Source organism: Diceros bicornis, chromosome 39 (assembly GCF_020826845.1).
Source record: "Diceros bicornis minor isolate mBicDic1 chromosome 39, mDicBic1.mat.cur, whole genome shotgun sequence".
Classification (NCBI taxonomy): Eukaryota; Metazoa; Chordata; class Mammalia; order Perissodactyla; family Rhinocerotidae; genus Diceros; species Diceros bicornis.
The window spans coordinates 15,796,324-15,823,357 of record NC_080778.1 but is presented as its reverse complement, the minus strand read 5'-3'; the positions used below and the strand labels follow the sequence as shown (position 1 = coordinate 15,823,357).

The window sequence follows — 27,034 nt, the reverse complement described above, 5'->3', positions numbered from 1 at the left end:
TTAATCCATCATGAATATGCTATTTATTTTTGTGTATAGAAATCAATGAGGTAAATAGCATGTTTTTTTAATTAAACTATCATCCAAGATCTAAGCAGAAAGCTGGACATACAGTGGGCATTCAATAAACAGATGGAGTTAATGATGACAGTGTTGAAATTACAGCACCATGCTCTTCAATTGTTTTCAGTAGAGTTCTGACAAAATGTTGGTGAAATATCATTGAACAACTCTTATTACATCTTAGCACTTTTTTCCAGGGTGAACAGACTTAGAGGTGACTATTTTAATCTTATTTTTTTCCAACTATTCTTTGTGGGAAAATACACAAACATAAAAGTTACCATCTTAACCATTTTTAAGTGTATAGCTCAGTGATATTAAATACGTTCATAATGTTTTACTCTCACCACCATCCATCTCCAGAACTCTTTTCATCTTGTAAAACCGTAACTCTGTGCTCATTAAACTACTCCCCATTCTCCCCTCCCCCATGCCACCGGCAACCACCATTATACTTTCCACTTCTATAATTCTGACTACCAGTAATCATCATATTTTTTAGAAAAATAATTAAAATAATTTGGGGAAAATAGAAATTTAAGTAACTTATTCTCTGAGGGCAGACAATATTTATGAAATTCAGTTTTGTTCAGTCACTGGCAAATTATTTAAAGATCCTGAGTAGTACAGAGAGAAAGTCATTATGTTTCATAATGAAATACTTTTTGATACTAAAGAGAGTCCATTAAAAGGAATTTAAGGGAGTATATCTTGGCCACCATGTGATATTTAAATAAAAAACAGAAGCAGCAAAAAGCAGACAACATGAATAAAGCAGGAGAGACATTTCTGAAATAGTATTGTTATGTTCACAGTTTTAAATATTTCTACTTTGTGTTCTGAAAAAACGTTGTAGTTTAATAAATGATTTTGAAATTGAATACCAGATGTATTTCCTCTAGGAAAATCTATCCACTTAATAATTGAATCTGTAGTACAGTAGGCTTTCAAATTATATACACTATTCTATAGAGATACAGAATTGAATTTCTAAAAGTACTCCAAATGATTCTCTGAAATAAGCATTTTAAGAGGAAGAGTCTCAAACTAGTTACCAGAATACCATTTCTCCAATTTTATTGGCAGACTCATGAAAAAATGATCTAATTATATATTATCCATATTTACTGACTTGTAAAATGGATGCATAACTCTCCATATGGGAAGGCACTTGATTATTTAGAGTCTACAAGAAATATTTATAGCTTGGTTTGCAAATAACTACAAATAATACTTAGGATCCAAACTGTTTTCAACCCTGAAAATGTGAATATATCAGCTTCATTTCTCTAAAACACATAGTTTGTCTTATAGTCATGCAACTAATACTTGTTAGGCATCTTCTATGTTCTAGATCAATGTTAAGTCTAAGAAATGTAAAAGAAAATAAGACAGAGTCTTCAAGGAGCTAACACTCTTGTGGGGAGAAAGGTACATAAATAGATAATTCATAACGCTACAAGATAAGGGCTTTGATAGAGGTATGCACAAAGTGTTACTGGAATCCAGGGGAGAGGGCTGGAGTGATGTTTCAGTTGACTGTTAAGGATGAGGGAAGAGGGCTAACCAGCCTGCCAGGTAAAAGAAACATCACATGCAAAGGCACAGGGTTAGGAAAGGGCATAAAGTGTTGCAGAAAAGTGAGTTAAATGAGGCTGAGTCGGGCCCTGTCCTTCCTTGCTGTGTAATACAGAAATATTATTTAGCCTCTCTGGGCTGTTTCCCCATTTGAAAAAAAATAGAGATGATAAGATTTACCTCACTACCTTATTGTGACGGTTTTGTGACGCATGTGAAATGCTTGGCAAAGTGTCTGCTCCCCACTTACACGCTCAATAAGCATTAGCAGCTGCAAACTGGAGATCCTGGGTGTCAACTTGGGTTCATTTCCTTATCACATTAAGTCAGACATTTAATCCCATTGGGTTTCCTCTTCCTTTTCTATAACAGAAGGATCAAGCTAGATGATGATCTCCAGTCTCTTCCAGCTCACAGATTTTTATAGCTATATGGCCATTGCCACATAAATATTAGTTCATAGTAACCTCTAAAACTCAGGAATATTTGTTCTATAAGGAAAATGTCCCATTATAAAATTTTGACGTGTCAAATTTGATGGAAAAAGGGTCATAGAACTGGCTTTCACGTGTTCAGGTGGAACGATTCATTTAAAACTGAAAACCTCTGACTTTCATGTTTATTTCAAATAAATTAACTTTTCTTGAAGGATTTCAGAAAGCATCTCAAAAACATGGCCAAGGGTAGAGACTGCCTCTTTTTTATAACAGGGCCTCTTCCTCTAAATATAACATTGGCAATAGGAGAACCATTTAGAACTTGTTTGTTTTGTGGCTGTTTCAACTCAGTATCTTTTGGATTGTAACTTAAGAATGAAATGTAACAGCTTAACCGTCACTTTGACTTATTTGTTTCTTGACAAATCATGGAAAAAGCAGTGAACTAGTCAGCTGTTATTTGTGGCTTTTGATATACTATGTATCGTCACTGCATGAGAGAATGGTCCGTTATTTCTTAAGAGCAAAAGCAAGAAAAAATGACCTGTGGGTTTAGTTCATTACATATATTTCTTTAATTAACAGACGTATATTGAACTATTATGTGCCTAGCGGGGTTGAGGCAATAGAATTCCAGAGATGAATTTTTAAAAAGTTTCAGCACTTAGGAGTAAGAAGATATCAGGGGATGGAGGACAGTGAATTAATGGAGTCAAAGGATTGCTGAAGTCTGGGAGAAGGATGAGCTAGTAATATGGGCACTGGGGTCAGAGAACGGGATGCCCAATATTGTGATAATGGAGGAGTTGCAGAATTTTGTCATGTGTCAGTTTAAGGAGGCATGACATGGGAGTGGGGGTCTAGCATAGGATGGAGGACAAGATCACCGGGAAAGGGGAGGACAAGGAACTCTAGGATGGATCTCTAAAATTATTAAGATTAGGAGTAAGGTTTTGAGAGTGACAGTACGCCAAGAGCGAAACTTGGTGAGAAATGAGGGAGAGTGACACAGGAGTTAAGCAGATGATAGCAACAATGAGTGGAGTAAGGTGATAGACTCTGATTACGTGAGGTTCAAATTTGGAGATTTTTAGGGAGGAGAGAGAGAGATTGGTCCAGAAGAGGCAATGGTGTGCAAGAAGGATTACATAGGCATAATGTCCCTAGGAATAATTAAAAGGAGATGAAAGAGAAGGAAGGACCAAAAATACCAGACTGGAAGATTCTTGGAGTCACTGTTAGATGACCATTCATCCTGATTTGTGTGGTCTTGTTCATATTCACATATCTTGGCTCAAGGTGACTGTCTCCAGTGCCCCCTTTCACTTTCTGAAGTGAAACTGACTTGGATAGTAAATTACGTGATCACTCTAGACATAGTGAATTTTGGGATGCAAATGAACACGCTAGTAAGATACACGTACAAACATACACCTGGCGTTTAGCTGAAATATAAGTTTAATCCCTTGTCACACCTTTTACATGAAGCCATGACTTTCATACCTTTCCTTCTCTTTCTCTTCTAGCAGAGTTTAGTGAAAGTGACTTTATCTCTTTATTTTTAATATTTAATATTTATTGATTTACATTTAGGTACTTTCAGAACTTTTAATTAATCTTTTTTTTTAAAAGATTTAGTGGAAGAGGTTTGGACTAAATTTTGAATACCTCTTGGGGGAAAAAAATGAAGTTAAAATAACCCTGATTTAATTTGAATTATTTTTCCACTCTGCTATTATTAGAGAAGCATAACTATGAGAAAAAGTCTTTTCTAAAATTCATTCATAAAAAAGCAGAGCTGTAGGTGTCCTTAGAGGAAGCATGCATTCGGCCCACACTAAGTTGCCCTCTTGCTGGAATACAAGTGTCTTTGTATTTTATGAGTGGCTTTGTGAATAATAAAAAAGAGCTTGGGTGGAAAAAAGAGGGTAGGCTTTTGAACCAGAAGTTTTGGATTCAAATGCTGGTTGCACCACTCGTTACTTCAATAACTGTAAGCATTTACCTAAATTCTCTACACTTCACTTTCCTTATCTGTACAATTATTACTCCACAAAGGGAATAATACTTCTTAGAGTGGGATATTTTTAATAATGTTATTTTCAAGATGCTACAATTCCCAAGTCAAAGACTATATTCAGGGCATTTTTTCATGATGGGGCATAAAAGTAAATTAATACATTTTCAATTTGACAGGAATTTTCCCCAAGAAAGTAAAGAAGGGTTGTTAAGCCTTAATTAACCTGGCAGATTATTTATCTAGAGACTCTAGTCTCCTGAGTGTTCTCATTAACCAAAATTTTATGGGGTGGCCTGGTGGTGTGGTGGTTAAGTTCGGCATGCTCTGCTTTGGCGGCCTGGGTTCACGGGTTCGGATCCTGGGCGTGGACCTACACCACTCATCAAGCCTTGCTGTGGTGGTGTCCCACATACAAAATAGAGGAAGATGGGCACAGATGTTAGCTCAGATGTTAGCTCACGGCTGATCTTCCTCACCAAAAATAAAAATAAATAAATAAATAAATAAATTTTATGTGAGGGTAATATCAGACAATTTATTTATTTATTTATTTATTTATTTATTTATTTATTTATTTATTTATTTATTTTGTGAGGAAGATCAGCCCTGAGCTAACATCCATGCTAATCCTCCTCTTTTTGCTGAGGAAGACCGGCCCTGAGCTAACATCTGTTGCCAATCCTCTTCCTTTTTTTTTTTCCCTTTTTCTCCCCAAAGCCCCAGCAGACAGCTGTAGGTCATAGTTGCACATCCTTCTAGTTGCTGTATGTGGGATGCCGCCTCAGTATGGCCGGACAAGCAGAGTGTCAGTGCGCGCCTGGGATCCGAACCTGGGCCGCCAGTAGCAGAGCGCACGCACTTAACCGCTAAGCCACGGGGCCGGGCCCCAGTTTATGTATTTAAATACAAAATACTTTCATTTATGTGCCACATACTGCCACATTTTTCTTGTATACATTGTATATTTTTTTGTGTAAGAGGCAATAACAAGCTCCTATTTGTCACAGTTTATGTATTCTTTCTTCCAGAAACTTGTTATTTATCCTAGATACTTATTTATATTCTGATGTAATTCTCTGTATCAACCTTTCACTAGAATCAAATGGTATAACTGGAATTACAATTCAGATAGCAAAAGGAATGGAAATAATAGTTTAAGTACTAATGCACTGGACATTACTGCTAGATGTTTTAATTTATCTAATTTATTCCTTATAATTCTATCAAGTAAATATTCTCTCTACTTTACAAATGAAAACTTGAGCTTCAAAAAATTTAAGCAATTTGCCCATGTTCTAAGCACTGGAATTAAGATTTGAACCCAGTCTTATAGACTTCAAAGTTCATGTCCATTCTACTATATATTCTATTAGTGACCATATTGTATGCTACTGATGTAGAAGTAATGGCAGTTGTCATTCCTATCTACAGCAGAATTCCTTCATAAAATGCAAATGGAGACTCGTAGGACTGACCTTAGCAGTTAACAATATATGTCATCCTTGAGTTTATGTGAGGTGGTTATGATGTGGTACCCACCAGCGAGAGATCAAATTCATTGTCTGGCATTCCATCAATGTAGCGACCTGCCTCTGTACTTTGAAGGCATTTTGCTCCCTCACAGCTTTCTATTAAGGGAAGTGATAAGCCTTATCACCTAACTCCTTCAATAAGTGCCAACAGCAGACCCCAGATGATGCTATGAGAGTCTGATGGGACACCAGTAGAGAGGACAGGAAATGTAACATGCCAGAGACACACTTTATCTCTGATTTTCTCAGGGATAAAACTGGCAAAATTCACACATCTTCCAAGTTAAGTAAAATTACAAATACGACGTGTGTGTATGTACACAAATATATATGAACACACAAAAATACTAGTTCTAGAGTTGTTAAGTCCTAGAGATGTGATTTGGGCTGTGAAGGAGTAGAATAATTGACCACACTGGAACTTTTTATTTGATATAAGGCTTTAGTCTTTCCTAGTCAAAGAAAAAAAATATTTTTCAGTTTCATAAGGAAGTCACATCCACATCACTCTGTAACCTCTTTCCATTTTTATTTTGGATTGAAGCATGCCCAAATGGAAGCTAACATTCTCATTTTTTAACGTTCAGATCAAAGGGGAAAAAAGAATCAAAGAATTAGTTGGCATGGGCTCATGAGTTAGAAGAGTTTCCTATATGTTAATCTGGTTAATCAATTCTTCAGAGAAGGGAAAAATGAGGGTAGCTGAATTATACAGGCCTTCAAACTAGATAAACTGAATCATATGTCCTCAGTCCAAGAAATGCAGATATAAAATGTAATAAATGTATACTTGAATCATAGCCTTTGTCCAGAACCAAGCACATAATGAAAACTGGTAGGACAGATGACTATCTAAGTTTCCTTAAAATTATCCAGAGATAGTTCATTGACCTTCTTTAACCTATCTCACTCCTGTGGCTGCAACACAGACAATGTCCCAGAAAGCAGTGGTCCTTTAGAGTTCTTCCAGGCCCTCTATGCACGTAGAAGAATTTAATCACAGTTGCCAACCAAGGGCTGGCCTATGTACATGGATCCAAAAATATTTATTTTTCTGAATATTACTTTCTTTCAAATGCTAATAAGGGCCAACCTCAAAACATTTCATTGCCCTCCTCAAATAAAAGTACAACGCAAACATTAGGCATTCTATTTTCATTTTGTGTGTGTCTTGTTTTATGCATTCTATCTTAAAATATTTAATTTTAGTCACAGCCCAGACACTCAGTGGCTGGCACTTGGTAGAATCTCAACCATAATTACTGAATGAATAAAATGAGTTGTGCAATTGAGCTTTCTCTACAGAAAAGCATTATGGAAGTATAGTACATCTCAGAATTTTTATAGTTCAGTGAACAAAGAACATGGCTAATGTGTGTAGAATTTCTTGCAATAACCCATATAGCACTCTTCAGTTATTCTTTTCCAATTCTATTAACTGAAAACCAGGACACTACAACAAACCACAAGATACAGAGGAGGATAGAACATTTGAGGAATGACCTGCTGCTAGATTATAACGCCGCATTAGTAGTTTCAGTTTAATAGAAAGTGTTTAAGGGATAATGGGCTGAAATGTTACATTTCTTTATGATGGCATCTTTAGTAGTAATTTTTTTATTCCCCTTGTGTTTATATTTTATTTAAAATAGGCCATAAAATATTACCACTCATTTTACGGCATGGGTGGTTTGATAGGATAGTTATATTTCCATGCCCTTCCGCAGAAGGTGGGGTGGAGAATGCTGCTTTGAGCTGTTGGTTTTTGCCACAGCCCACTGTCTCCTCCAGGATGGCAGAGCCACGTGTCCTCTCAAGAGTAGCTACTACCTTTTTCTCCTAGCAACCGTGTTATGTTAAAGGGCAGTTGCTGAGGTTGCCAGGATATTCTTCTATTCTTGTCATCCATGATCAAACCAACGGGAAGAGAAAGTGTAAACCAAACTGGAGGTGAAGATACAGGGAAAGGCACCCAGAAAAACAAAGAGCTACATGGTTAATACTTTACTGGTAATTTCTTTTCTTTGTGGTAAAATCAGAAAAAAAAAAAAACAAACCCAAGTTTTAAAGACAACCTGCAAAGTATGGCTATTAAACACTTTAAGAGAAAACTCACCATTTATCATTATTCATTGAAAGCCACTTTTTCCCAAGAGAGGAAGAGAGGAAAAGGTCTTAAAATTGTCAGAGCGACCTGAAAGATTCTGAACTATAATTACTATCCTGTTTCACATATAAAATTTTGAAGTATATGTCACATTTCATTGAACTGAAGACTTGACTGTAAAGTGCATAATGATTTCTGAAATGTTAAAATGTGAAAAAAAATGTGCATCTTAGAATTGTTGATACATGGTATATGACCTCATTCAGTATTTCAATCAATTCTAAGATAAAATATCTTACTTATTTATAGAAAAGGGGGAAAAGTAAGTTTCTCAGAGCCATACAGCTAATAAGCGATTGAGACCAAACTTAAATGCATATCTGTTTGACTATTATGTTCAAATTCTTCATTGTGTGACGTTGCCTTTTCAGTTTGTCACACAGATAATAAATAAAAATAGTTACCAACCAACCATCTTGCTTATAGAACTTTACAGTTATTGAAGTATTTGTCTTACTCCTAGTAATTCACTGGGTATCATAGCCCTGTTTTACAAATGAGAAAAACTGGACCGAGAAAGATGGAATGACTTGCTCAAGGTCACATAATTAGAAAGCGGCAGAGCCAGGAGTGAAACCCAAGATAAATGACTCTTAATCCAAAACATGTGTGACTAAGGTCAGACATTGACCAACTACCAGGCTTGAAATTAGATCATGGACATAAAGATTATTCAAAGAGAAATATATTTGTTCGATGCATAAGAAGAGCTGTTGCACATGTCAGATGGATTCATTGATTTATTCAACAAATACTTATTGAATGGCTACTTTGAGCCAGGCTCCCTTTTAGTACCTGAGATACAGTGGTGAATAAAAGACATAAAAATCACACAGAACTTCTTAAGTGCTATAGAGAGAAACAAGGTGGGAAGGGGTGAGCAGGGAGGGGAGCTTGCCATTTTAAATAGTGCTCAAGGAAGGTGTCCCTGAAAAGGTTACATTTGAGCAAAGATAAAGGAAATAGGAAGTGAATCACATGGATACCTGTGGGAAGAACATTCCTGGCAGGAGTAACAAAAGGCCTGAGTTGGGGATGTTCCGGGCCATTGCATGAACAGCTAGGAGGCTGTACGGCTGAGGCAGAGTAGCAAGGCAGGGGGAGGGGAAGTTGATGAGTTCAGAGACATGTGGGGGTGAGGGGCTGGGGAGTGGGTTGTGGACAGATCACATAGGGCCTTGGGGGCCAAGGTAAGGACTCTAGGATTTACCCAGAGCAAAGTGATAGCCTTAGGCAGAGTAGCCTCATGGAATTTAAAATCTGGTCAACTTTAATGAATCTGTCCTAGGCATTCCAAGTTTGCCCACTTCAACAGTCCAGTGTAATCTGGGGCTACCTGACAAATAGTTACTCTGTGTCTACCTTGTTATCGTATTATAAAGCATAGTCTATTCTAGAAAGCACTAACCTTACAGCTTCAGGGACAGCTAATAATTTATTACACCTATTATCTGTGCTGGATAGTTGAAGAAAAGCTCCTCTCTCGCCCCCCGCAAAAAAGACTTTGTCTCTACTCTCGATAAGCTTATAACTTAGCTGTGTGACCATAAAAGTCTGTACCAAGTGTTCACTTGTGGAGAAAACAGCACACAATTATGCCAGGGCAGCCAGAGACAGTTATTGAAAGCAATATGTAAGGTGAGGTTTTCCAAGTGGAACAAGGTAGTAAAACATTCCATCTAGAGGTAACAGCATTAGCAAAAACAGAAGGCTTGTGATAGTATAGCCTATTTTTTTTTTTTTTGCTGAGGAAGATTTCCCCTGAGCTAACATCTGTGCCAATCTTCCTCTGTGCTGTATGCAGGTCACCGCCACAGCATGGCCACTGACAAATGGTGTAGGTCTGCGCCCAGGAACCAAACCCAGGCCACTGAAGTGGAGCACACCGAACTTAACCACTAGGCCATGGAGCTGGCCCCTGTATAGCCTATTTTTAAAAGATATATTCATTCATTCATTCATTCCTTGTGACTGGGCCTAAAGTGCCTAAGAAGTAACAGCCACTGGGGGCAGACAGTCAGGGAGGAATCAGGGAGAGAGCCATGCACAGTATTTGGATTTTATCCACAGGTGATGGGGAGACACTGCATGCTTTCAGGGTGTAGAGTGGCTTTAGGAGTCACATGTTTGGTCATTCTGGCACCAGTGTGGAGGACAGGTGGAGCTGAGTGAAAGTAGAGGAAAGGAGGCTGTTGCAATAGTCCAGGCAAGATGATGGTGGTGAATTGGGATAGCAGAAATGGAGAAATGAGCTAGAGGTAAGAAGTACCCAGGAGGTGACTAAGACTAGATCAGGGATAGATTACAAGTGAGCAGGGAGTGAGTGGGGTGGGGGTCAAGGTTGACTGCTGGTGTTCCAGCACGGGTGACGGTGTAGATGCCACTCTCTGATAAGAATATGGGCCGGCAAAGGGTTTGCCCATGGAGCAGACAAGAATACAACTGTCATCGTTATGATGCAGGCGGTTTCAGTGGAGGGAGAGGTCACTATGCGATGGCCAGACAAGGATTCATGAAAGTCTTAGGACTTGAGCTCCGACCTTCAAAGATGCTCAGGATTTAGAAAGTGAAGGAAAACATGTACAGCATTCCAGGCAGAACGCAGTCTGAGCAAAGGCACAGAAGTGGCAGAGTAGAAACCATTTTCTGGAGGCAAGCATATTGGTCTTGGCACATAGGAGAGTGGTGGAAGGAAGGAGGTGATGAGGTTGATCCTCAAATGATACAGACTCTGCATCTGAAATCTCCCTTTCAGGGAGACAGAATGCACTACTCGTAAGGCATCCCAGTCCACGGTTAATCTGCCATTCTAGATGACCCGTGGTAGCCACCGTAACGTCCTGACAATATTGATAGGGATCTCATGCGGAAATTACAATTCTTTGTCACGCTAGGACTCATGAGCTCGCTGTGCAGCTTTATAGCTAGAACTAGAACTCAGTTCTCCCGAATCCCATCTCAAGATTAAACAGACATCGTAGTAGTTTAGTATTCATGACCGCTGGCGCCATGTTTTCTCCAAACACCTAATATTATACTTATATTTGAAGTGTCAGAAAACAAGTTTAGGGGCTGGCTCAGTGGCTAGCAGGTTAAGTTCGTGTGCTCTGCTTCAGCGGCCCGCGTTGGCAGGTTCGGATCCCGGGCGCGCACAGACGCACTGCTTGTCAGGCCATGCTGTGGTGGTGTCCCATATAAAGTGGAGGAAGAGGGGCACGGATGTTAGCCCAGGGCCAGTCTTCCTCAGCTAAAAAAGAGGAGGATTGGCATCGGATGTTAGTTCAGGGCTAATCTTCCTCCCCCCGAAAAAAGTTTAACACTTTTTTAAAATTGATTTCATTTTGCCATGAAGCCTTTAATCGTTCTTTGAAATTAAACCAAATAATTTTCTAATGAATTTTTCGTACTGTTTGTATAAAACAATTAGAAGTACAAAAGAAACTTCTTAAAGTCTATACTGTATTTTCTATCATAACAAGCACTATGATAATCAAATTTTAATTCCATCCAAATAACACATAACTCCAAAAATTAATATTTAAAAATCTCAGCTATAAAAATATCACTTGCTCTGTTTAGCCTTAAATTATTCCAAGTGGTGGCTGAGTGTGTGTAATATCTTCTCAAGTCCATCATTGCAAAACAAATAAAATACCAGCCAGAGCATTAGCCACAGTTACTTATTTTCCTGGAATACATTCAGATTTCTTTCCTTCATTTCCCCTTGGCAACAATCAAATCCCTAACAGCTCCTGATAATGCATCATTTCTTGCTTCAGTGCCATCTCTGAAAACAAAGCCATCCTGTGATTCTGTACATGTCATTATGAACCAAGGCAAATCATAGGTGAAAGGAGAGAGCAGACTGCTTTAAATGTGTTCTTTCAGGAAATACTGCTTCTTCTATAATATAATTGGAAACTTTGAGTACATGTCAGTTATAGGGCAATCTGCTAAACACCTGTCGGAAAAAAAAAAAAAAAGAACCACATTGCTCCTTGTAATTTTAAGGTGCCTCTGCCTCTTCTCTTTTACAGCGTTATTCATTTCACTCCCACTCTGGCTTTGCATATTATACAGCTTCCATACATAATTTTGCCAAGAGCTTAGACACAATAAAACTACATTCCTATCTTGTTGCCTTAAGATGCATTTCAGGAATACATTCCTTTTGGTTTTCCACCTCTGTTAAATATGATCTAAATTTTCTGATGTACCTCAGAATTCTTCTACTTCACTTAATTATGCTCTGAATTCTCTGAAATGTACCTCAGAGCCTAGAACACTAGGAAGCAAGTTTGGCAGGCGAACGCAAGAAACAGCTAAGGGAGGAAGATAAAACAGGCAGCTTATTCCTGGGAAATTCCTGGAGGGAAGTCAGATTTCCAGCCTAAGAAAAATGAGCTCACTTCTCCCCCTTGTGCCCAGAACTTTGGATGCCATCAGCCATCTATTTCCTTGAATGAGAGAAGGCAGGAGAATGGAATCTCTCCTTCCTCTAACCTCTCATTCCAATACATTCTGAACTGCAATGAATACATTTGTAGTAATGCAATATATTGGTTTGAAATAGGCTGATATTAAATCATGTCAATTTTTTTTTTTTTGCTGAGGAAGATTCGCCCTGAGCTAACATCTGTGCCAATCTTCCTCTGTTGTATATGTGGGGTGCCGCCACAGCACGGCTGACAAGTGGTGTAGGTGTGCACCTGGGATACGAACCCACGAACCCAGGCTGCCGAAGAGGAGCACGCGGAACTTTAACCACTAGGCCACGGGGCTGGTCCCAAGTCCTGTCAATTTTTAAAGAAATTAAGATATAGAAAATTCCCATTACATTCCAATCTGATCTGTCACCATGCCTTTGGTATACCCTCACTTAGCCTCATTTATTTGCACCTAATGTAGGAAGGAAAGGTGAAAGTGTATATATATATTTGATAGACCTGCTCTACAAAGGATTCCATCTGTGAGCCAATTAAAAAAATCAAAGATCAAACAACTACATGTCTCATAGAAGCATAGTAGGAGCTCAATAAGTTTTTGTTAAAAGAGAAACTTCACTGGATGAACCATACACAAAAATACTGTCTCTCAGTCATTTAGCATGAATCCCCTTTACTTACAACTTTTTTCCCAAATCACTTATTCTTCATTCCCAGATTATTCCTATAAAAGCCAAATGCAAGGGAACATTAGAAACAAACAACACAACACTATAGATTATGAATTTAGCTTCTGCTTTGTGGTTTGAAAGATCTGCAGTTAAACACTGATTTCTTCCTTTCATTTTTATTCTCTGAACTTCAATTTCCTGTTTATCGCCCTACTTTTGAATGACAGTGCACTGTTCTGCTTGCAAATAAGAGAATGAACTTACATAAAAATCTACCTTATTTCATATTGCACTTAAAAGACTGCTTTCCCAGTGAGTTTGTGAGGTGATTATTTTTCCTTGTAATGTTCATTTTCATTTTTTAAGCTTGCTTTCTTACCTGATCAAAAACATGGTAATTTACTTTTTCTCATCAGAGAAAGGCAACACTTCTAAGATCGGACGTCCCCTTGTGGAACAATTTAACAAATTATAATTAGGAAAGTCTTTATATACTTGTTTGTTTCAACAGCCAAACATTTAGTCAACTGACTAAGTAATACAGTGAATATTAGGATCAAAACTCCTCTTTTGGCATACAAGGAAAACTAGACTGAGTATTTTTTATCCTATCTTCCGCTAAGCTGAAAACACTTTTTCTTATTTTGGATGCTTCCAGTAAAGCCATTAGAGAAAAACCAATTTGTAATATTTATCCCATGACATCTTTCTCCTGGTTATGAGCTAAAATATTAGTGAGGAAGATATGAGGGAAACGGAACCCATTATTTTTTCGGACTCAGTTTCAAGGTGCCTTTTGAGCTTATTATGCTCCGTGATTCTAAAATCCCTTGCCTGTCCATAGCCTTGGGGAAATTCCACTATCTCTGAACTGCTAACTTCCCCCTAGACTATGGAGGCAAACCCCAAAGCAGGGCCTAAATAATCTAAATTTCTTCCAAGCACCAGGTTTAACCTTAAATGAATGAATGAATAAGTAAATAATAAATATCATACACCATTCTCTAATATTTGTTTTTATTTTGACAGAGAAACATTTTAAATTTCTCAAGCATGAATAAAATTGGTGCTCCAGAAAGTTCCATGGCATTTTCCCTGAAACTTCTCCACTGATAATTTGGCTTCTCATTGTCCACAAACTTAAGTCCTCTCTAAACCTAAAAGAAATGTTTAAAAGAAGTTTTCCTTGGTTCTGCTACTTGTCTGAGGCTGCTGCTACCTCTCTTCTATTTCCTCCTCTCCTCTCTGTATTTCTTTCCAACCACTAGCCTACATTCAGTGTTCTCTGACTCACCTCCTATGCTGACTCCAGCCTCACATCAGCTGGTTCCAGCTTCCTCTCTAATACTAAGGGTTTTCTCTCAACGGGCATTTAACGCTTTTCTGTTAGTATGTCAGCGACTTGATTTACGTTTTAGGCAATTCCGATGCATTACTTACCACCAACACACACACACACGAACACACACAGACACACTCGTGCACATGCACACTCACACACGTGCACACACACGCACTCTCGCACACACATTTTAACACAATAGGGGTTTTACTGTTGGCTGCTAGGAGGGATCAGAAAAGGAATTGTACCTAAGAGCTAATTACTCTTAGAAAGAGTCCTGCAACATTAATTATGCTAAAAAAGCCTAAGATATTTTTGAAAGATATTCTCCAAAATTTAAGTGGGTAACATTAAACAACCTTATCCAAAGGGAGAGAAAAGGGAATTCGCCACAATGTAGGGCCCTTTGCACTCTTCTCACTTATGCCTCACCCCATAGAAACATGATCAATGAATAGTCATGAACTTGCCATTCATATTAGTACCCTGGCTCTTCGTGAGTGGAAAGGAAAATGTACAGAGAATCTGCGCTCTTCTTCCAAAGCTCAGTGTTCTTAAAATTCCCAGTACAAAATTTGTCATTATCATAATCACCATCCTCTTCGCAGCACTACCATCCATTTGGTTATCACATCAGTACTGAGCTGAGTTCTTCCCCATTCACAAAACATGCATTCCTTCAACATAGTGAGCCTACTCTGTTCCCGGCATTGTCCAGTGAACTAGTTTACATTCTACCTTGTGGGAGGAGGGAGACTGATTATAAATACAATAATTTAACAGAGCAGTAAATTCTATGAATTAAATAAAATAGATCACTGTTAGAGAGTGAGAGATGAGGGGAGGGATGAAGAAGGGACAACATTAGGCAGAGAGTCCAGAAAAGGTCTCTCTGAAGAGGTGACATTTGAACAGGAACTTGAAACATGAGAAAGATCAGGGGACAGTTTTTTAGGCGAAGAGAGTGGCAAGTGCAAAGGACCTGAGGTTGCAAGGCATCTGGTGCCCTCTCTCCCCCACGTTCTTGGAACAACCCTGGTGTCTCCTGTCTACGATGTCCTCCTCTCTCGTGCTGTCCTGTATGCTGATTTTTCAGACTCAGGAGTGTTCAGATGACCAACTGAAATTACCTCTGACTTACTGGCTTTTATAGACTTCATCTTAATATTACATACTTGATCTGCAAGGGCTTAAAAAAGAAACAGCCATTCAAAGCCAACCTGCATCTTCAGCAGAACTCTTGTTGACCCCGTTGTCTAATATGTCACTGTTGCTTATCTGAGAATCCATGGGATAGACCCTTCATAGAATTTAGTGCAAGGAATAAAAATTCCGGAAAACTGTTTTCTTTCGCTAACCAATGAGTTATAGGTAACCTGTCCTGTAAGCCTTTTATTTTGGCTGCTGGAACCTCAGAGCTGAAATGTAGGGCTCCTGTTACAACAACAATCCTATCCATGCTCTGCGGCACATTCACCCCCTCCCCTCATTTATTTCTCGCCGTGGCGTCTTATCTTTAGTTTCATTTTCATTGCCCTGTGTGAAACTGCTATTATTTAAGCTGCCTCAAACCTTTTGGAAATAGATGATGTATAAATCATTAATCACAAGTGTTTTCTAGACAATCACAAGTAACTTCCTCATTGCAAAATCTAACATGTTGCCTTGTTCCAGATCTTACCCTCTCCGCCACATGACAGAACTCAGCTGCTCTTTTTAAATCTGTCTCCCGTTTCCAATCTTTTGCAAAGATTACTATAAATATGAACAAAATTGGTTAAAAACAGCTCCACTTGCTTGGTTTCATGGCATACTACAGTGCCTTCATTTTCTTTTTAGCACTTTTTTTTTCATTCTGACCATCTTATGTATGAATGTATGTATGTATTTTAGTTTCCTTCTCTTCCCACATGCCCATTCAATGCAGATATACTCCAGGATTCTATTCTAAGCTCACACCACTCTCTACACGTTTTCCTTTGGCAATCATCTACTACTGTCACCTCTAAATAGAAGATTTTCAAATTTTATTTCTAGCCCCAGCCTCTCTCCTGAGTTCGCATTCCAAATTCCCTGCAACCATTTGATCTTCAGAGTTAGAATGAAGATCTTTTACACTCCCAATCCTTGAATTTCCTCCATAACACCTCTGCCAAGGGTTTGTCCACCAACCAATTGACAGCAAACTTACCACCTTTCAGGGCAGCCCATCTAACTAGCAGGGTTTGACTGTTAAAAACTTATTTCCAATTGGATGGCAAAATCTATCTCTAGGATGTGTGCCCACTGGTTCTAATGCTATTCTAAAGAGTAACAATAAGAGTGAGACACACCAAATGCCAAATGTATGTCAGGGGCATTGTGACTATTATCTCCTTATGACTCTGCCATGTGGTTTTATTATTCCCCTTATATCACTGGGGCAACTTAAAATTAGTCTAATTATTTCACATGGCTCTTCTCCAAATGGTGAAGCATGCCTATTCTCTATGGGAACCACTCTGCTCTAGGATAAGAAAGTATAAATTCCTCCAATCACTTCTCACATGAATTACTGGTTTTTGTTCATTTCACCATCTGTATTGCAAACCTCTAACCGTGGTGTCCGGAAGGAAAGAAATTCAAAATAACATTCCAGTTGTGGTTTGAATGTGTAGAACAGAACAGAACTGTCACCAACTTCATTCTAGATATTGTATACCTCTATTGACACAGCCTAAGATCATTCCTGTTGCTGAATCAACTAGGCTTTTCATCAGCAGCCTGCTAGACATCTGATGGATATGTCAAACTATTTCCCAAACTGCACTCAGCTTATTTCCTCCCTAACCTCTCCATCAGTTTGGCTTCCCCAGGTCTTAACGGCATCTGTGTTACGCAGACACACAAGCTGCAATCCTCCATGTGGGCTTTAAGTCTCCTTCTACATCTTCTAAATCTCATTGGCGACCAAGTCACGAAGGCTCTGAATCAAACACGTTTTCATAATGTCATCTTTGCACCGCGTTAGGTTGGGCCCTTTGCCCTTTCCCAGCTCAGGTTGCGTGTTCTCTCAGCCGGACAGCTGAAATCCTGCTCCCGCTTCCCCCCTTCTCTTCACTGCACAGACCTGACCAAGCGGCCCTCGGTGCTCTGCGCCTATCAAGGACAATTCTAGCTTTTCAACTTGCTATTAACACCCTCCAGTATCTTGTCTCCTTTCCGGCCTTATCATCCTGTGATTTCCTGCCCGTACCATATAGTTCCGGAAAACTGTGCCACAAAGTATATTTCAATTTTCCTAGTTCTGCACCTTTATAAAATTTATGTTGTCTTTGAGCCTGGAAGGGCTTTCTTTGCCTGTCAAAATTCTGTCTTTCAATAATTTGAGAAAATGCCACAATCTCTGTGAAACTTTTGCCAGATCCTGGTCTGGCCATCTAAAATTAATCTAAGCTTCCTGATTTCTCCCAGCATTTTATTTCTCTCCTAGAATATAACAGTAACAGCAACTTACATACATATTTTCTGTCTTCAACTAGTCTTTAAGCTCCTTAAGCCTTGACTATCGCTTATTTAATTTTATTGTTCCCAGTTACAGAGTACAGCTCCAGTTAGTTGCACTAATTATGAACAAGGAGGCAGGAAACAAAAAAGGTGAAATTGATGACTAGCTGAACCCGAAGAAAAGTTGGAAATCTAATGCAAACACTTGGAAACTCAGACCCACAGAGGCCATATTCACAGATGCACCAAAAGACCATTCTATCTTTCCATTATTTCTGCCTCCCTTAATTGAAGTTTTTAGATTGTGAGCTCTACTCTCAAGCACACAACCTCCTTCTTCTCTGAGATCTAACCAGACTGGGAGTCTCCCAGGGCCAGTGGTCAGAGGCTAGCACACTAAGTGCCAACATTCATTTGGGTTGTAATCAACAGCTTCACTGAGAAACTACTTTCGGTGCTCCTACTAAGCCATAAATCCGCATTCCCTTAAAAATAATTTCAATGACAATGGCAGACAAGCTGCTCCAAGTGCACTTGTTACTCCCCCAAAGTCTTAATAAATAATTTAGACATTAAGTCCTTGCACTGCCCCATTGCTCAGTAAAACAAAGCTTAGCATGGGCATTTATTCATTCCTGGTATTTTAAAGCAAGTGTAAAGGTCTCTTTACATCACAAAAATAAAATTGATTTTATACAGGATGGACTTAGGAGTCGTTACATTGAAAAAGAAAAATTTGAAGCAGAAATTTTTTGTCAATGTGATTGAATTCTGGTATCACCCACAAGAATTTTTAACTATTCTACATAACCTACGTCAGGTCAAGGAAAGTGCTTCACATTTTTTCCTTCCTGGAATTAACATTTATTTAATGAAATTCTACCTCACGAAACACCACTTGCATTACTCAGAGGTTCGGTCAATGAAATTATTGAATTAATGGAAAAAAAATTACCTTCTTAAGATTAGGTCACGTGAATTCACGAAACTGGAAGTGGTTACATAATACAGCAGAGTTATGTAATAATGTATTGCATGATATTATACTTTAAGATATAATGTGTTTTTAGCTAATAGTCTTGTTTTCTGAGCCCAGCCTTCTTGCTTTTTACTTGACTTTTCTTTTTATCGCCTTGGTACCTCCCTCTGTATTCTAGAGTATGTGTCTTTTCCTCCCAAACACTTGGCTATGGTTACACAGGCATCTGGTCAGTTGTTGCATATCAGCTCAGCAGTAAAAAGGCGAAACACACACACACTCAGACACTGACACATAAAATCATCTTTTCAAAATATTAAACTTTGGAGACAATTCCAGTGTACGAGGATTTCTCTATCTCTTGGTTTTCAACATTAAAAATGATATATAAATACATCCCTCAACTAAATCCATCATTTATATAAATATAGTTGGGTCATCCAGACACTGGATTTACTAAAGGTAATTTAGTCTAAACTGTTTCTTCAACAGCAAAAATTCATATTACTGCACATGAGCAGATGAGGAAAACATGGGCTCCAATAGCTTGAATCAAAATTGCCAACATGATTGGGGCCGGCCCGGTGGCGCAAGCGGTTAAGTGCGCGCGCTCCGCTGCGGCGGCCCGGGGTTCGCTGGCCCGGATCCCGGGCGCGCACCGACGCACTGCTTGGTAAGCCATGCTGTGGCGGCGTCCCATATAAAGTGGAGGAGGATTGGCACGGATGTTAGCCCAGGGCCGTCTTCCTCAGCAAAAAAAAGAGGAGGATTGGCGGATGTTAGCTCAGGGCTGATCTCCTCACAAAAAAAAAAAAAAAAAAATTGCCAACATGATTTACTCATAAATTAACAGAGATATGCCAATCAGGCCAGTTTATCCCTGACTACGAGAAGAGAATAAAGCAGCAAGGATTTTTTTTTTTCCTGACAGATTTAACATTTGAGTTCTTGATATGTTTTAAATTTCAGGCAAAAAATTATGTAACTATCCTAAAAATTATGTAAAATAACATAAACACCTATTTTTCTGTTCCGAGTTAGACGTACAAAAAGAATTGATACTCCTTCCTCTCCAAGTTATCTACTTAGAAATAATACTTATACTACTAATACCACTAATAGTAATAATAAAAAGAGAGAAATGGGAAAGTCAAATGTTAAGCTTCATGCAAACAGTAGGTAGGGAAAAATTAATACTCTAGTTCACAATGGAATATTTAATACTCCAATTTACATTAGAGTATTTAATACTCCAAATCAAAATACAACATTCAGTTAGTCATGACAGTTTGTAAACTATATAGGTCATTGTATTGCTTTATAGCATGTCTAGGCATTAGTGCCCTCATAAAAGATATTCTTTTTTCCTTTGCTTTTATCCAGTGAGCCTTGATCATACTAAACTCACAGGTCACAGGTAAAATGCTGTATGGTAGTGCTGAGAAGAAATAAATTGAGAAAGAAATAGGGTCAAACCTTAAATTAGCACATATGGTTACTTATTAACAGCCCAGTTAAAGGTTTAATGACAAGCAAGTTAAATATAGTGGCTGCAAGGAGGGTTTAGCTTCATTCAAGTTAATTCATTCATAATGTCAATGCCTTTCATTACGTATTTAGGCAAGTTAACTGTCTATTCACTTCACAACATTTTGCTAGAAAGGACTTGAAGTCTTTATCTTGATTTTATAAATGATATCAAATCTTCCTAGATCAGGATAAATCTAGTTGCTAGACTTAGAGATCACCCTACTGACTTCAACAAGTGGGTGTTGAAGATGGTTTTCTTTCTCCAAAATCAAATGTAATTTTTTTTTTTATCTGAAAAGAGTATTCCGGATTTCTGGTCAATTTACTATATTACAAAAAGATTATTATCAAAGAAGGAATTGCAATAATATCAGGAGAAAAATCTACACTATTTTTTTTTGCTGAGGAAGATTCACCCTGAGCTAACATCCCTTGCCAATCCTCCTCTTTTTTAGCTTGAGGAAGATTAGCACTGAGCTAACATCTATGTCAATTTTCCCCTACTTTGTAGGTGGGACACTGCCACTGCATGGCTGGTGAGTGGAGTAGGTCCGCTCCCGGGATCCAAACCCACGAACACAAGCCCAGAAGCAGAGTGTGTAGAACTTGAACTACTCGGCCACGGGGCTGGGCCCTCTATACCATTTTCATTGCATGGGAAATGTGGATGCTAAGGAAGGGTGGGGGTATCACTCTCGCTGTCTCCCTTTGCTCACCCCAACGTTTTAATATACCTTGAATTATATTATGATGAGCCTTTAAGTGAGGGGAAAAAAGGCCCAGTGCACGTGTATGTTGACACTTTCTTTATTTTAATGAGGGAGAGTTGGGAGTTGGAGTGGGTTCACAAAGAGGGTTAAGCCTCTTTTGTTGTCTTTTGTTTTTCGGACATGGTGGTGGTTGTTAAATCATCTACCAGAGACCCACTTTCTGCTTTCCCTTCCCCCTATCTGAGTCTCTGCTAAGCAGCTTTCATAAGGGGTAGAGACCTCTACTATGCTTTGAGGTCAATTAGCCTAAAATTGCTAAATCCTAAGGAGAACCTTGCTCGTTCCTTCCACGTTGTATTTAGTCATGACTTCTAAACTTAGAATGGCCAGTGCTCACCAGATAAAAGCAAAATAAATAATACGTTGAAGAAGCTTATACTTGTGGAAAAGGGCCATGTTTAATTAATTTTTGCATCCCGAAATCATATCACAGAGCCTGGCACATAGTAGGTGCTCAACAATGTTTATGAATGAATGAATGTTCATTTAACTGGTTGGTTGAAGATGCTGGTGGGGAAACACATGGAGAGCCACTTCAACATTAATGAGGACCCATTCGTTAAGACAACTACTGGCAAGAAATGAAAATCTCTTCAAGCACTTATCATCTGCACAATGTTTCTTGGATTTATTTTAATTATTTATCTCTAGTAGAGTATCTAACACTTGCATAGTGATTGCCAATATATGAGGCATTTTTATGGACAAAATTTCATTTAATCCTTCAACATTTTTGAGGTATGTATAGTCAGTCTTCAACTTCACAGATAATGATACCAAGGCTCAACAAGTTTAAGGCCAAATCTCTGGTTATCTGAATCCAAAAACTGGGCTCTTTCTAAAGAATTAATTCTCTGCTTTTAAAGTCTCTTTCTTCCAAGAGCAATTTTACATATGCATTGTCACATCCTCTAAATTAAATCATATAGATTGCCACTTTTCATACAGCAGACTTTCAAATAGTTGTTGATTTTGATTAATCGAAGCCTGAAAAAATGGAAATATTGAGAGAAACAGGGTAGAGACATGGGTCGGTCTTCCTAGGACCAAAATTGACTCATAAAATCTCTAGATTAGATAGCCTTTCATAATACACCAAACAAGCCCCTACGTTTCATTAAGACTAGAAATAAATAGAGAAAGTGTTACCACCTTTCACAAAAGAGTTTTCACTGGATTTAACTCACTATGCCATTGGGAAGAACCGAGATAATTGAAGAAATGAAATAAATGCTTACCTGCTCATTTCATTTACGTTGTAATTTCCCTTGGGTTGTGTCTGTTTTATTGTAATGCCACGGCTCTTGAATTATAACCTTTGTATTTCAACAGCCAATCAGCAGTACTGTGAAAAGCCTATGACCTAACATAAGGAAGTAAATATTTGCTTTGTGAACTACATTCATTGTCTATAATAAAATTATATTTATTGACATAGAGATTTAAAAAAAATCTCAAATACAAAGTTTAAGAAATTTAGAGAGATTTTAGATGTTTATTATTCAGGCTAGAATTTCAAGTATGAAGCATTTATATAATTTAATGAAAACACCTGCACATCTAGTAAATAGTAGAGCAAGAATTCAAATCCAGTTCTGTTTGAAATGAGATTTGATATTCCACCACAGCTCATTGTTTCTCCTATACGGGCCCCGCATTCATTATAAATTCCAGGTTCATTATTCTGAATTACTGAAGTTTTACTATATTTGATAAACTGGAACCAAAAATAATTATAAAATTTTACACTTTTTAGGTAGTTTAATATCTAAAAACTTTAAAGATTTTCCAAGCTAAATATTTAAGCTTTGGAAACCACATTTGTCAAATAGAATTTGTCACACAGAATTTAAAAAGTCAAAATCAGGTGCTTACAAGAGCACTGAATCACGTGAAACACTACAGATACAGAACTCATTAAGGTACCAGATTAGATTCTCACCTTTTAAATATTTAAATTTCACCTACAGCTTAAAATTTGGGATAAGATATGATTCTAATCTGACATGGATTTATAATGAAATTTATTTGACTTCATTCTGATGAGAAATTTCAATTAATGCCTTGTAGGACCTCCATCTACTCCCATCTTTCCTTTCAATCTCATTTATCTCAGAAAAACGAAAGTTTTCTCCTACAACATCAGCAACTGGCAGAAACAATCTGTGAATATCTGGGAACTCTTCACGTACATGTAAGATGGGAGTGTGTGTGCACAGTGGCCAAAGAGAAAAAGGACAGATCCCAACTATTAAGTGATTCTGGGCTTCTAAAAGGAACCGTGAACTTTGGAAAGTCCAGACCTGGTGGCAGGTGGCAGTATGTTACAGACACCGTGGCAGCCCTAATCCTGTGGCTGATCCATCTCCAGCCTTTGGCGATGTTTGCCAATGCCAGTTCAGCCACAATGATCTCTGTGGTCTTTGCCACGTCTTCTTTGTCACTAGGTATTTCCTCTCTTTGTTTGCTTTTGCCTGTTTTATAAAACTAACATTAGCATTCAAATAAATAAGAAAAATGTACTAGAATATCAATGGAAAATGGGCAAAAGACTTGAACAAGCCATCCTCAAAGACAAAAAAAAAAAATGGCTTATAATCATATTAAAAAAGGAATCAGCATTATTAGTAACCAAAGAAATAAAAGTTTCAAAAACATCATTTTCAGCTATCAAGTTAGCAAAGATTTTTCAAAAGATGATATTATGTTGGTGAGAAGTAAATGTTCTAAGCCTCAAGCCTAAAGGAAAAAATGCCATTCAGATATGCAGAAAAAACCTAGGCATAAGGAGGTACAGCGGTTAAAACAGTAAAATATTGGAAATAACATAAAAATCCAAAAATAAAAGAATGGCTAAATAAATGAAGACATCCATAAGATGAATTCTTTTGCAGTCACTAAATTGTATTAAAAAATACCAATTTTAATTTCTTGGGAAACATCAACAAAGTAACGTTAAATTTTTAAAAAGCAAGTATGAAGTTCTACTACTTTAAATTGGTCCATTTAAAAATTCTTTAAAAAATGGTCCATTTATGCATAGGAAATGAACCGGCGGGAAACTGACCAGTATTTTCAATAGCGGTTCTTTAGGCATTGGGATAATTATGAGTACTCAGTATATGCTAGGCACGTGTTCAGCACTTTATATACAGTGAATTATATTCATGCTTGCAAACATCTTAGAAGGTGGGTCTTTATCCCTGTTGTATACCAGAGGAAACTGAGGCTCAGAGCAGGTAACTAACTTGACCATGGTGACAAAGCTATTAAATGAAGGAGCCAAGACACAAGTTAACATCAGCTGCCCCCAAAGCTCATGTTCATCATGTCCATGAGGGCCCACAGGTAATCTAAATGTTCTGTTTTATTCATTTTTTTCTGCATTCTAGGGGACCTAAAAATAAGCATATATTGCTTTTATAATCTGGAAACAAATCATAATATAAATGTTATAGTAAAAACATGCATATTCGCAAAGTGACAGTTCTAAAAATTGCTTCCTTCAAAGATGCAGGACCATGAATGTGATCTTTAGATCTTAGACGAGTGTATTGTAATGAGCATGAGCGCTCTTTTAAAAATGTAATCCCAAATCTCGGAAGACTTTTGTGAGTCCCGTCAATTCTGCAATATTTTTTCATTCAAGAAATACTTATTTAACATCCGCCTTTTGCCAGATATTGTGCTAGGTGTTTGCACAATAGCAGGAATAACAGTCTAAATGACTTTCTTTGGATATTGGGAAAGTCTTTAGGGGATAAGGGAAGACAGGACGAGATAGGGAAGGTGAGAGTATCCATCAATCTACATTGAGTCCTGGCTACCTACATCTAAGGATTATTTTATTTTTTTAAGCTTTCCATAAAAACTTACAATATTTTTGAGGATCCAGAACACCTTCCTGGAAATGTCATGCAATTTTAAGCCTCTACAATGCATTTATGCTTATACGCTAACTGTAGTAATCAGATGAAATAAAATGCTTTTTAACATCACACAGCGTTACTGTCATCCACTGAGTGTACAGTGGTCCTTGCATTTGCCCTTCTATGCAGTGCTGTATCTTCATTGTTAAGTAAGCAGAGCTGGATATTCAGAAAAAAGAATCTCAGCAGAAATGCAACTGGATGGATTCCTATCCCTCTTGGTTCCACATCTCATCGTTCATGCCCGTCTTTCATTTTTCAGAAAAGCCCATGTCTTTCAGCAAATGGACTTTTAATATGAAGGCCATTATCTCTAGAACACAGGTAAACGCTTTCTTACTTTTTAGTCTATGAGTCAACCAGAATTTTTATCAATTTAGATTTAGATTTGGCTGTTATAATAAGGTCAAATGGGTAAGAATGTGTATATTTCTCCTTTTCTACAAAGCCCCTGGCCCTCATAGTAGGAAATATTAAGAAATGTTTTATTATTATTATTATTATTATTATTATGCAAAAGTGTAAGAAGTCCATAGGAATGATAATGACTTAGACTTTCAACATGATGAGTTCAAATAAATTAGGACCCTGTAGGAAGATCCCTAAAAGCAAAGAGATAGCTATTTGAGAAGGAAAAGCTGGATTCCTTAGAATTGGACAGCAAAGTAACTCCTTGTTAATTCCCTTCTATGGGAATTAAACACCAAGGAGTAATTGAGGAACCAGAGAAAAAAGGGTAGAAATCGGCACAGACACCTTATGTTATTTGCTCTGTAAATTAGGTGGTTTTCTTAACCTCTCAGACTATAAATTCAGGACAAAGGATGAGTGCCCAGGGCTCTGAGATCAGATGTCACTGTCATGGAGATTCATCTTATTTAATGTGATACCATCCAATCCTTTTGTAATAATAAACACTTGTTTTCTCATCTCCAAAAACTGTTAATAAACTACTTTCTCATGGTTTCTCTAAATATAGTTTTTAAGATTTTTAAAATAGTGAATAAATCTACTCTTCCATGAGTGTGTTAATTACTGTTTTAGTTCATGCTAACAGAAGAAGCAGCTTAATAATAGTGACTTAACTGGAGGTGATCAAAATGCTCATTCATTTGAATTAATGAGTCCGAATCACCTTTTCATTAGATATTAGTGCTATAATGTATATTTCACTGATACCTGCTATTACTACAAAAGACTTTAGAAACAAATACAATTGACTTAAAGTGTCACAGTTTTCAAAATTATTTAATACACATAGTGTCTAGCAGCTATGAAACCAGGAGAAAAACATTATTTTCCATTACAAGGGTAAAAACTGTTTCTCCTTTCTCCAATTAAATGATTTTCAGAAGGGTTCATCACCCGGAAAAACAGTATGTATGAAATCCGGAAATGCAGATGATAGATATCCAGTCTTATAAATGCTTATTATAAACGGGAACCAAACTCTAAGATTTCTCTCTATTACTTGTGATAGCCATCCCATGATGGAAGTAATCTCGCTGTAAAACAACTGAAAAAAGAAAAAGAAACTATGGGAAGATTGCAAAGTTCTCTAGACAAACCTTCCAGTGACTCGCTTAAAGAAGGAAGCATTTATCAAAGGGTCAGAGAGGTTAGGAAAACTATGCCAGGAGCCAGGGTCAGTCTTGCCAGAGCGACTGAGATTGTCCCAGGTGAGCCGGTGTCCTGGGCTCTGGATGGAGGCGGAGGGCGCAGGGCGGGTCCCGCACGGCGCGCATCCTTTTGGCCAGGAGACCCCTGCTCTGTCCCCGGGAGCCCGGCGATTCCCGAGGCTGGCGCGGGCTGCCCGGGACGCACTGCCAGCAGCCTCCAGCTCGCGAGGAGCATCTCCCCATCCGCGGCTTCCGAGGCCAGCTCTGTCCCTCCGCCATCCTGAAGTCCTCCGACATTTTTCACCGAGACAGGAAGGTAGGGAGAAGAGGAAACGGCCGAGCGTCTGCACCCAGCCTCTGCCGCAGCACATGAGGAGGAGAGGAGGAGGGAGGCTATTAAACTGTGATTCTATCGATAATAAAAAGAATCATCACCCACAGCAGGGGAGTCTCGGATACACCCACC

At 38.2% G+C, this 27,034-nt stretch overlaps 1 protein-coding gene across 2 annotated transcripts in view; it reads right to left on the bottom strand.

The window, feature by feature from the left end:
• The window catches only part of RGS17 (regulator of G protein signaling 17), a 108,073-nt gene that overhangs the window by 80,177 nt on the left and 862 nt on the right, over positions 1 to 27,034 (bottom strand). The window lies entirely within an intron of this gene.